The 13,437-nt window shown below is 35.1% G+C and overlaps 1 long non-coding RNA gene across 2 annotated transcripts in view; it reads right to left on the bottom strand.

The window, feature by feature from the left end:
* The window catches only part of LOC118199813 (uncharacterized), a 93,670-nt gene that overhangs the window by 3,106 nt on the left and 77,127 nt on the right, over nucleotides 1-13,437 (bottom strand). The window lies entirely within an intron of this gene.

The following is a 13,437-nucleotide window of genomic DNA, read 5'->3' as shown; positions in this document are numbered from 1 at the left end:
TGTGCCTTAATCCATTAATCATCAGTGTCATAACACCGATTATTCATAAAGCTCTCTTAACCAAAATAAATGATAACCAATTATCTGGCAGCCATTATATTCCCTGGCAACGATGCAAAAAGATTAAGCTTCCGCTTATTAGAGAAAAAGGAGAAGCAAGAGTAGGAAATACGGAGGATGATTGAAAGAAAAAGATTAGTATTAAGAATAAAAGTATTCAGAATAGATAAAAATGAGCCGAAGTTTGAATTAAAAGACATTTTATTTGCTATTTTTTATTTTGTTTTCTAATAGTAAATGCGGCATATCTAAATTACGCCAAGCTTTGTTTGCGATGATGCGATACATGTTGCAAATAAATAACTCTATAATCCGCGAAATGCTGCTGAAGATAAATATCTAGTGAACATTATCCTCGTTTCTTATTTCTTGCCTGCTTACATCAAAAAATCATTAGTTAAATTCTAAATGTGGCTCTACGCTGCTGGTAAAATGTTTTTTTTACAATCAGATGCGTAATTAAACGATCAAAGAGATATCATAATTCATAAAATGAATTTTGCTACTTAGTATTGCAATTAATTTGCAACGCAATACTACAGCAATAGAAAGACTTTCAAGAGAGACGTTTTCTCGTTCAAAAGAAGTTTATATAAAGTCGCGAAAATCAAATGGAGTTAGAATCTAATTAAATGTATGGCAATAGTTCTCATTGTGCATTGTATCTGTACATTATATGAAAAATAATTTTACTATCTAAAATCATAGATTACGAAAAAATATATTCCCGGTTTATTCATCCTATTATGAAAGTTACGGGAGCTTCCTACAAATCGCTTTATCCAAATTTCATAGCATAATTCTAATATAGGTATTTTGACACAAAATTTGACTTTTCTGAAATGACATCGCAAAATATTTCCATATTTTGTTATGTCATATCTACGACACAAATTATGCCCAAATGCCAATTTTTTTTTTTTTTTTAAATCGCACAAGCTCTTTCTTAAAAATTAACTCTCAAAATATTAGCTCCTCAATGTTAGTTGAATTCGGTAAATATTTATTAATTTCTATTTTTTTAAACTTACCTGATTCTTCCTTTCATATATCGAATAAATTCCAAATAATATTCGCCGATTTTTCTGATGTATTTTTAAAATTTTTATTTTAAAATAATTATTATAAATTTTTTGAAAAATATTTTGAATTATAATCTATAAATGTTTTATCATCATCTAAAGTAGATGTATTTCTAAGCATAGCTGCAAAAAAGTAGAGTTTTTTCTTCAAACTTTCTGAAGATATACACGAATTTATAAAGTGGCGTGTTTTGAAATTCGGCATATTTGTTGAAAGCGATAACAACATCAAATATGGTGTAGGCACTTTTGCTGTAACCGTAATTTCTTTCTTCTTATTGGTTTCCAGAAATCTCGAGAAGCAGAAAATGCGAGAAATATCTTGCGATGCCGCTTAAAACTATTTAAAGCCGGAGAGAGACATCGCAGCTCAGTTGCTTAGTTACTGTATAAATTTTTATTAATCTGTTATCGGACTTGGGCTTTCAATCTACACTCATGTCCAAAATTATGTTTACATGCATAAATTCACGGATTTCTCAGAGACTATGACTTATAATTTAATGAATTTTCGTGGAATCATACATAACATGATGACACATAAATGCAAAAGAAAAAATTGAAGATCACCTCATATGATATAAAATTGTAGCATGAAACAATAAAAATGGTAATAAAGTGTGACAAAGAGAGTTAAGAAAAAAAGGAATGATTCAGAAAAAGAATTAAGTCTTACGAATTTAATATGGAATATGATCTCCCCTGACTTGTACACACATATCACAACGTGTTTTAAGGCTGGAAATAACGTTGTTAACCACAGTTTGGGGAATTAATCTCCACTCTTCCAGTAATGCCGTCTTCAGAGCATTTACATCTCTAGGAGGAGGATGTATACGTGTAATTGCTCTTCCAAGGTAGTCCCATAAGTTCTCTATCGGGTTAAGGTCAGGAGAGTTTGGTGGCCAAGGTATTCGCTTAATGTCTTCACTTTCAAGGAATTCATCAACGAGGTTTGCTCGATGTGGACGGGCATTATCATCCATAAATAAAAAGTCAGGTCCATATGCACCCCTGAAAAGTCTTACATAAGGATCTAAGACCTCATCTCGATATATCTGGCCTGTCACAGATCCGCTGCTGAACACGTGTAGGGGCGTATGTCCATCGATCATTATTCCACCCCATACCATCACACCTCCACTACCGAAACGGTCACGTTCCACAATGTTCGAAGGATCATTTCGTGTTCTGACTTCCTCCAGATGTAAACACGTTTAGAATCACCAGTTAAACTAAACCGCGACTCATCAGTAAAGAGAAAATGGGACCATTGATGTTCAGTCCAGTTTTGATGTTCTTTACACCAATTAAAGCGATCTCTATTTTTCTGTGAAGACAGTAAAACACATACCCTTGGCTTTCTGGCATAAAGGCCTTTTTCATTAAGCCTTCTGTATATTGTTTGCCGTGATGCAACAGTTCCAGTGGCGGCTGCAAGCTCTGAACTTAACTGGCGAGAAGTAGCCTTTCTGTTACGACGGGTAGTTAATGCCAGATACCGATCTTCAGAAGCAGTTGTCATTCGTTTCCGACCTTGTCCAGGCCTCCTTACAACACTTCTATCATTTTGAAACTGTTTCCATAGCTTAGAAACTGTCTGTCTTGAAATATTCAGACATGTGGCTGTTTCCATGATTGACTGCCCTGCTTCTAAACGGTCGATAATTCGCCACTTTACAGATTCTTCCAAATAATACTTCGAAGCCATAACAAACCGCTTTGAGTCCCTACACACTGAAATCAAACGCTATGTTGCAGAAATTCACTCAAATATTCAGTTTGCGCAAAGCGCTTGATTCACCCTTGGATGACGTAACGCCTAGATTTGCATATCACAAACCGTTTGATTACTTTTGATTGGATAATCCTAATTAGGCTTGGTTTTCACACATTCCCTGCAAATGCGGATCACATTGATTCGATATTTCATTGAATATCATCATTTTTGTGTATGTAAAGATAATTTTGGACATGAGTGTATTACGAACCCGTGCGCACGCAACAATATTTTTCAACCATCACCGGTGCACCGTCAGAAGAAGGTGAAGTAATGTTGAATACAGGAATATTGTACTGCTGGAAAATGTTTAAAGGAATAAAATATATCTTCTCCTCTTGGGTAGGTTTCGAGAGGTTTTTTTGAAAAATCCCTCCTGTATTATTTTTTTTTCTAGCAAGTTTGGCCGGGCTGCATGAGAAAAGAATAGTACATATTTTTCTGTGTTTCATTAATTTTGCTTTGTCATATTTTTTTTTATTGAGACCTCTCGTGTTCTTGCATTTAACGGTTTTATATTGCACTTATTGCATAAAAATATTATTAATTTATAACGTCTTGTATGCTTGGCTATCGGAAGCTGCGCTCGACTTTAGAAGACTGTTTAGTCAATAATCACTAATGTCTTTAAAATACTATAAAGTTAGGAGAAGGGTGTAAAAAAAACGGTTTATTAGCTTAAATAAAGTTTCCCGTAGACGCTAACTCGTGTTTACAGAGAGAAACACTTTTGGATTAATTCAAAAAGGTAATGAATAACTTGAAAATAATGAAGTTAAGTATAGTTTAAAGGTCTTAAAAGGTAACTATCGCGCAAGCTGGCTCTGACTCAAAAGTCGGCGTAAACTTGCTTAATGACAAGGATAGCTCAGAATTGTAACCACAAGAGAATCAAAAGTTAGCAACGTGGCTATCAAGCAGAGAGAACATGCTCTGATTTCACCTTCCAAAACCTTCCCTTAAATACTGACTTCCTTCTACGACATCTGGATACATATTAGTTCGAATTCTGGCAAACTGTGAGTTGAATGCAAAAACGATAGGAAGACTGCGTAAACATAAAATAACTGTTAATTAAATTATATAAATCCCTAGAAATTTAAAAATTATATTAAGCAATTTTTGTGATAATGGGATCCTGATTAGGCAAATTAGTTGCTATCGAGCTCCAGTCGAACCTTTGATTATCATTGACTTGACGTGAACTTTTAAAATAAGCTTATCGATTTTCGGGGTGGGGGGGATTTCGATACCGACCGCGTAGGGAACCTCTGATCCAGATAAGTGATATAAATCTGGCTTAACTCTTCTGAACTGATACTGAGCAGGTTTGTAGCCGTATATGTATCTAGTTCATTAAATGCATTTAGAAGGTAGTGCATTCACCAATAATCTAATCAGTTGCCTTATCAAAATCACTGAAATAGCTAGCATAACCAAGATATATGACTAGATCTTTCGCCCCCGTGAATGTTTGAGCATTCGCCATTAGTTTTGAGTTAGTACAGAATGTGAGTCTGGTAGTCGCGCCAAGACTGGTATTAGTATTTGATTTATTATTCCAAATACTAAGATTCGATGATACATTTTAATTTATGCCTAGCCCGATTCTTTGCCTGTCATCCATAGGAGCTAACCGGAGACTATATATATATATATATCCTTAACATGTTGAAAATAAATTTGACGCCTGGAACCAGCAGAGTATTTTAAGTTATTTTCAGTTTCGGTTATTGACCAAAAGCTGTAGCTTCTTAAGAAATATTTTAGCGTTACTTTTCTATATTATAAATTATATCCTTCTTACGCGATTTTTAATAAAGTAAGGAAAAACAATAAACTTCTAAAGTCGAATTGTGTTATAGCGAACACTTAAATAGTTCAAAAGTCACTTAAATATTCAAGAATTTAAATGATTATTACAGTTTAACACTAAATATGAATACCAAAATTTTGATGCAATCCCAGATTGGTTTGATGATAATGGAGAATATGATATTAATAATAACAATAACAACGATGCCAAAAAAGTTAATACGTACAAAAATAACATAATACGCTACGTTCATAACAATGTAACTCTACAATATAAAAGTTTCTTTGATTAATCAACAATTCATTCACAAGAAGCTGTGTTGGGTTTGTGTGATATTGCTCAAACTTTCTGTAAATAAGTATATTTCTTCTCCTATGCAAACGCATATGCTAAATGGGGTTCTTAAGCACAATTCTTTAAAATCACTGTTTCCATTTGAAAAATTTTGATTTTCTTAAAAATAAACTATTATTTTTTGAAAATAATAAATGCTGTGATTAAAATCGCTCTCAAGCTGCAAGTTTTAAAAGTACTTTTCGTCAGCTTGTTTTTAATAAAGAGTTTTCTGTGTTTAATTTACTAACTTGCGAATTACGAAAATTTTTGACTTTCGAACATATTCTGTTGTATCAACCGGGAATTTAGCACCCGTGTCGAAAACATGTTTCCATATCGGAAAAAAAAAAAAAAAAAGAGAATGTCGAAGGCAAGACTAAGTTCCACTGAAAAGCAATTAAATTCCAGTATCCGTTTCAAAGTATTTATTTTATATATATTATACAAATTTCATTTGTTAAAACATAAGAAGCAAACATTTGATTATGTTGAAATTTATCTCTCAGTCGAGGACAAAAGTAAGCTCTGACGGAGATTGCCAAAACAGTTTCCCTATAAGTAATCCTATATGTATCCTCTTCAGAAATTTTTAGACCAAAAGTATATCAGCTCATAAGCGCTATTCGTCTCGAAACGTCATTTTGCGTCGAATCAGTAAAAGCTTTGGTGAATCACTTTTTCCGGCAACAATTTCCAAAGAACTTAAGTAACGAAGAATCTGTATGAGTGTATGCGTTTCTCGCAATAGCGATTAGGTTTCCTAAAAAACCCCAGTCGCCCTTTAAAAGAGGAAGTATATAAAGTTTTTCTCCCGCTTTCTTAGCATGCCTTCATGGTGTAGTGGTCTGCACGCTGGGCCGGTATTCCAGAGGTCCGCGGTCCTACTTCCGCCGAAGGCGTTGCTAATGTTTCATATCTCCTGCTTCCAAATAACCTAATGCCTCTACAAACTTGACGGAATATACCGCGTACTCCACCATAAGTTGGTGTTATGTGTTGCATTACTGATTTGATATGTGTGGCATTACTTTAAATTAAATTCTTATTATAGTATTTCTATATATATTTCCGTGAAAATAGGTAAAGTTCTATCTCCGGCTTATCACATATAGTCAAAATTTAATATGTTGTCCTCAATGCATCCTATATGCGTCGTATATACATATACGAGTTTTAAATGCCACATCTAAGAAGTTTCGGACAAAAATCATATGTGTTGTTATCTTGAAACTTATCTCACTTGCCTGACATTAACGTTAGAACAAGGAATCGTGGCCAGGAGTGCAAGTTTCCGCCAGTCGTTGGGAAGAGCCTTCAACACCCTACAGGTGACAGTAAGACTTTGCTCAATCCCGTACTCAGTTTTGCCCCGGGGGGGGACGGGTTCGAGGGTCTCCCATCCCACGTCTCCTCCCATCGACCTCTCGAGAGGGCTTTCGACATCTTTGCCGAAGAGACACTATACATTTAAAAATCCATACCTTTCACCGGAATTAGAACCCGGATACTTCGGTACAGCAGTCAGCGTCACTAACCACTATCTCGGTTGGGCAGCATCATAATCTATTTTTTCACATGAATCTGTTCAGGTAAAGTACCACTTGTGGCTGAATAATTTAAATTTAATCCAGTATGCAATATGTTGATTCCAATGATAAAAAAATCTGATGTGTACACCACATGACTTCCTTGTACGGAATATTAAATTATACGCATTTTTTCTTGCATTTCATTTAAACTTATTAGATTGAATTAAATCTACTTCGCCTACAGCGCATAAAACACAATAGAATAAATGCATTCTTTAAAGTTCACAATATTTGTTTACCATAGCGACACTCTGGCGCTAGGTTCACTTAACAGTATTATATTTCGTTCATATTATAACTCATAATGCACAAAATTTATATCGTTTAAAGAATTATCTAATCGTTGCCACATTATTCAAATACTATAATAAAGCTAGAACGATGTATAAAAGAAATTAAGCAAACAAAACAAAAAAGAAACAGTTTTTCACAGACGATTGAGTATTTCTCATTCAATTAATTCAGTTCTCACTTCGCCAGAAGGCAAAAATACATAAAAACTCAAAATATCTATATTAAAAATTACGAAGTAAATCTTAAACACTTATTTCCTCGAAAAAATTCCAGAAAGGATTAAGCATGATTTAATTCGCAATAATAAATGAAGGCGTTATCTTTGTTGTTGCGAAGCTAAGTTTCTCTAGATTGGCAACAAATCCACTATTCTGCTGTTTCAAATGTAAACAAGCAATGGCCGCCATCAAAAACATTATTAGGCTTAGCGGCACTTAAACAACTTTAAAATTGTCGATAATTCTAAACTTTTTGCATACAGATTTACTAAAGGCATAAAAACTTCAACCGGAAGATAAAAACAACATAATTCAATCATTTTTAAAGCAAAAAATGTACAATTTACAAACATATAAGAGTAAAGAATCTGAGATCACTGAGCAGAGTAACAGAGTGGATATATATATAAATATATTTATATACGTTTGGAGCGGCTGATCGCAACCCAAAATACGAGGTGAACATCTACATATTATAGCAGTCCTATATACAAAATGTCAACATCTTGAGGCTACTCGTTTTTGAGTTATGCGAGATAGGTTCGTACGTACGTACATACGTTTGTACAGACGCCACGAAAAATTATCTTCAGAATTCATTTTAAAGCAGTTTTATAATTTTTTTTGGAGCAAAAGAGTCTTTTATTCTGTCCTTACGTACAGATATGACGCAAAAACATCGTTAAATTTTATTCGATAGCGGTCAAATTGGATATTTTTGTTGAAATATGCTGCCTGAAACTTTTCGCGATTACGATACTTCCTTTTTACTTCGTACAAGGAAGTAAAAAGGGCTTAAATAATAAATTTGTAAAATTTTGGCTTAGATTTTAAAATAATATTTCATTAAAATCATTATGCTGCACTTCCAGCTAAACATTAAAAACAGTGTTGGCCATAAATATTACTTCCGGTTTTCCAGTTTTATCCTCAGTTTTTTAACTTAATCATCTTTTTATGTGAAAGCCTTAAAACAGAAAATTTTGGAAATTGAACATAAATATTATCATGTATTAGAAGGACCTTCACTCATATATATGCACACAGAGAGAGACATATTGCTGCATTCTTACAGGTTCGTAATAGACTGAATGCGCGCAGAATTGCTTATAGCTTGATAAAATATATTTTACAAAAAGAAACATTTCACAGATCTGGAACTTTCCACAAAATTGCTTGTACAGCTCTTTACAATATTACAGAGCAAAATCAGTAAATTACACTTCAAATTACTAACACATAATGCAATGGGAAGCATATCTAAAAGGCGAAGCTAATAGGAGATATTTCAGTACTTCGTAGTCGACTCTCAATTAGCAACGGAGAACAGATGCTCTCTGCGGTCTTATATAGTTTCACCCGACCGCCAATAAATATCTAGTCCTTCTCCAAATTACTGGAAGACAAATGAGGGCCAAATAACTGGAGACAAATAAATCAGTTTCAGATAAATTTGATAACATATGGCTGTAATGAAAGATTTCCGCTAAAAAAGTTCTTAATTAATAATGTTAGAGAAAAAAACATAAAAGCAGTGCCTTTAGTGAGAGTAGTAATCACCACCCAAATGTATCATTTTCTGCGAACATTTTGGTAGTTTTCGGGCAAGAAACTTTATGGCCGGAGTACAGAAAGAAATCAGCTTCTTTTGGAACATCCTGTTCATAATGGATGATAGCACTAACAATATGTAGCTGCAGGTGTGAAAAAAGGTAGAATTCCGAAGAAACGATGTCGAGGCTATGTGGTGGGTGTGGCAAAAGATCCCATTCGAGTCCGTTCAGAGTCCACCCCGTCATTGCAGACACATGTGATCTTGCATTAACTTGATGGAACGTTACATTTTTGTGCCGGAACTCAGTTCGATTTTTTACCTTAATAGCAACGGCAATACAGACTAGCATCTCTCTGTCCACATTATTTTCGAGAGTTTTACTTTTTCCAGATACTCTTTGTGGATAATACCACGGGATTCCCACCAGATACAAAGCAGGATCGTTTTCTTAGTCAAATTGCGGTTGCGACGCTGCCGACTGTCTCACCGAGTGCAGACAAACTCCCTTTTCGTCCTGTGTTGTTGAAGTAAATCCACCTTTCATCACAAGTGAAGATCCAGTCCAGAATTGTATCGTTGATAGTCGAGCAGATGTGCAGGTGCGAACACATCTGTCCTTATCTGCTTGAGTCAGTTCATGAGGCACGCAGGGATTGAACTTGTACATCACGTTTATGCGATGAATGGCACTAAAGTCTTAACTCCTCAGCAAGATCTCGAGTGATCCATACTGATCTTCTTTCACAAGTTTTCGCAGGCAGGCCTGATTATCAGCAGTAAGCCAGGCAGAGCGCTGTGCTTCTTGAATGCTTTATTCCTTGTTTTTGAACTTTCGGTTTCAAAACTTCACAGCGTCACATTATACAACATTAGTACCTAAAGCTGTACACATGATTTAGTGACATTCTTTAGCTGACATTTTGCAACAGAACTGGAAGTAAATGATGGTTCTAATCTGGTAGCGAGATAATTTCATTTCAGACACGTCGTACTTAACGATAAATATATTTTTTTCCTTACAGATTTCACAAACACAGTGCTCTAAAGCAAGTCTCTGTTTCAAATGCCAAAAAGCGTTTGATAAAATATGATTAAGCACGCTAACACGAACTGTTTGAGCAGACGATATTTGCGGCCGTGAGAAACTTTCGTTAAAACCTGACAAACACATAATTGTATACTGCATTGAATTAAAAAAGGATTGTGTTTTAATTTGAGCTATTATGAATTTTTAGTTTTTAATATAAAAAATTATGATTTTTAAAATTATACACGTTTTTAAAATTTTTAACTTTACTTCTGCTACATAAATTAATTAGATCAATAAAAGAGATCAGATGTTAATTCGTAAATCTTTTGTACATAAGCCTAAAGACACTTAATTGTTTATAAAACTCGTAAGCTTTTTAAAAAGAAGCAAACTCAAAATATCAGTTTTCAGAAGCTTGCATCATCTTTTCTTCTTTCGCCCTTTTCCTAAGAAAAGACTGTGTAATTGTAGACTTGCATCATCTGCATTTCAGCATAATATTAGTTTTAAAGTTTGTATATAGTGCTTCAATTTTCTTTTGATTCTTGTCGTTCGTCTCTAAGAAAAAATAAAGATGTTCGCATTTTATAGAAAATAATAGTCTACTCCATTTGAATTTTAAATGGTTTTAAATATGGTTTGAAGATTTTTGTTACTTTACAGATAGATTTTCATAAATTATTTTCTATTTATACTCTGTTTCTGAAAACGAACTTCATTCACGAAATTTGTATATTTTTATAATGCTTTTCTCAATGATGTTTTATATAACAAGAATGTAAAATATAACATATGGGCATTGAAATCATCAGATTTTGATAAACTTCCGGATATATTGTTAATAAACGTTATCGTTCAGAAACATGATTGGCAGTCTAGAACATAATTATAAATGACTTTTATAAGGTATCCCACTTCCCTAGCGTGCCTTCGTGGTGTAACGGTAGCACGCTGGGCCGGTATTCCAGAGGTTATTGAGATGGTTCCCTTCCCGGCAAAGGCGGTTGCATATTTTTCATCTTTTCCGCTTACAATTAACCTAATGACTCTACAAGTGGCGCCCGAACTAAAAAAGGATTGTGGATGATGATTTTACGCAACCAGGATTTGGCGACTAGGTCCCCTAAAACCCTATTCGCCCTTTAAAAAGGGGAGTATATAAGGTATTTCTCCCACTTCCCTAGCGTGCCTTCGTGGTGTAACGGTAGCACGCTGGCCGGTATTCCAGAGGCCAGTGGTTCGATTACCGGCGAAGGCGGTTGCATATTTTTCATCTTTTCTGCTTCCAATTAACCTAATGACTCTGTACTTTCACTTCAAATAAAGTTTAAGAATTTGATGCATTTTAGCAGTTTAATGAAGAAAGAAGTCTTGTTAGAAAGTTTATTGTCAACTAGGCCATTTAATTATGTAAACAAATCTGCAATCTCGGAAAATTCATTTCATCGGTCAAAAGATCTCGTAATTAGTTTTAACAACTTTTCAAATTCATTTTCTGTTATATGCGGAAAAACGCATTTCATATATGACATTCAATGATAGAAATCATACTGAGAGATTTGAGGTCATCAAGAAACATATGTTCTGCTTAAATGGCTTATTCCCATCTCATAAAGTATCTGAAAGTAGGTCAAAGACATCTTGTTTGCTATGTAAGCATTTTTGCGAACAGTGGTAACTTATTGCACAGACTAACGAGTAGATTCCACACCCACTTTGGGGCGGCCGATCGGTAAAGTCGCAGAACACTGGTAGTTCGGTCCGAAGTTCGAATCCCGCGAACGGGCTGGCTGCATGGGCGTTTTCGTGGTTTTCCCCATATGTAACGTGTATACGAGCCAGTTTTCCTTACAAAGTCCTCCACGAAGGCATGCCTCCCCCTAGACAGATAGCCCTCGAGCCTTTCCCATAATCACATACACATATTTCCACACACACTTTGACTGAATCGTAAACTAAAAAACGCAAGCGAATGTCAAGGTACTGACGCCCGCTAAATTCTTATAAGATACTTTCTTCATCCTTTCCCAGTGCCTCCGTAGTGTAACTAGAAGCACGACCGACGCATACTCGGGGAGGACCGGAGTTTGAATCTCGACGATAGCATTGCTTCACTGTCCTCATATCGAAAGAATTCTAATGACTCTCTATCATAACGATGACAGGTAAAAAGAGAACAGTTTTGCTCTGTATTGCTATCGTTTGCATTCAAGATTTACGTCAACGTAACCATTCTGTAGTTCGAAGTCTTGACTCAGACATTCACTGCTACCCTATAAGTGTTGAATATGCTAATTTATTGAGATAGAAGAAGCAAAGATTTTTTCTTCTATATATAGGAATTCATGGTTTCATTCTGAATATTAAATCAAAAATAAAAGATGAATCAGACTTAAAAAGCAATTACAAATGGAATTAAGGTTTTTTTATCCACAACATAAATAACGGATATTTGTCTATATAAATTAACTAGCATTTCGTTCATAAAAATTCGTAATATATGTTTAACAGACCCTGAAGTTTATGAGATCAGCTAGATCGGGGATAGTTTATTATCTACCTTATCACGGAGTCTAAATACTTGACAGAATACCACTCGGCTGCAAGTGCAAAATCTGCTAGCGGTCAGTCCCTCAGTGACATTTCCTTGAGGGAGGTGTCATAAAAGAAGTCCTCTTTTCCATCATATTAAGGTTTAGAAAAAAAATTTATGGCTTTAATGAGAACACCGAAAAAATATTTCGACCAAGTGAATGATAAGTTCGAAGTCGATCTTGAAAGATTTCACTGACTCTCTGGTTATAGGCCAACACTCTTCAAACCGTTACGTCTATAACAGCACGTTCCCATACTTAATCAAGCAAATATTTCCTCAAACAACTTTTGATGAAGTAAAAGACTTAAGTCTAGTCTCATTCGTAGTTTTAATCTACTTCTACAAGAAAACGATGTCCTACTGGGTGCTTCAGACTAGACTGAAACGGAATTTTCACAGATAGTTGATCTACTTTGCTTGACTAGTCGAATCAAACTACACAAATGGGATGGTAATATTCCTGAGTTAAATGAAGAGCAGTTCAGATATTATCCCTTTACCATACAGCCGAATGAAAAACTGTGTCATACTTAGGAATGCAGTGAATGCTCACATAATGATTGTTGGTCCTTCAAAATGTTTGTTGAACCTTGAAGGACATACATCAAACGGTGTTGTCGGATATAGATCACATTTACAAAACCATGGGGTTGGTTGGACCAATCATTTCCAAAGCTAAAGTTAAGAATACTTCAAATTTATTGGCACGAAGCACTTATCTGTCCGATATCTCTTGAACGGCATAATTTTGTCTCCAGACGCAAAGGATTTTGAGGTTTTAACGCCCAGCAATTTTTGGACAGACGTCCGCAAACATAATTCCAGAACCAGAAACTCTTATACGGGCAGATAAGAGATTAACATACTGGCAGAGGGGAAGGAAACTGTCCAGCATATATATAGAAGACATGGCACAGCGATTGTATCAACCATCTAGAACAAAGGACTGAATGACAATTCTCTAAAGATAACGTTTTCTCTGGCGCTCTTGCATTGTTGAATGAAGTTAATTTCCCTCCCTACAAATGACCTTTCTGTCAAATAGAAGAAGTAAGTGACCGGATTTCGAATGCAGTGGTGC

The sequence above is a fragment of the Stegodyphus dumicola genome, chromosome 6, assembly GCF_044657685.1.
Source record: "Stegodyphus dumicola isolate Sdum_Otavi_A_Nest chromosome 6, ASM4465768v1".
Lineage (NCBI taxonomy): Eukaryota > Metazoa > Arthropoda > Arachnida > Araneae > Eresidae > Stegodyphus > Stegodyphus dumicola.
Note: the sequence above shows the minus strand (reverse complement) of the source record. Positions and strands in the feature narration are given on the sequence as shown.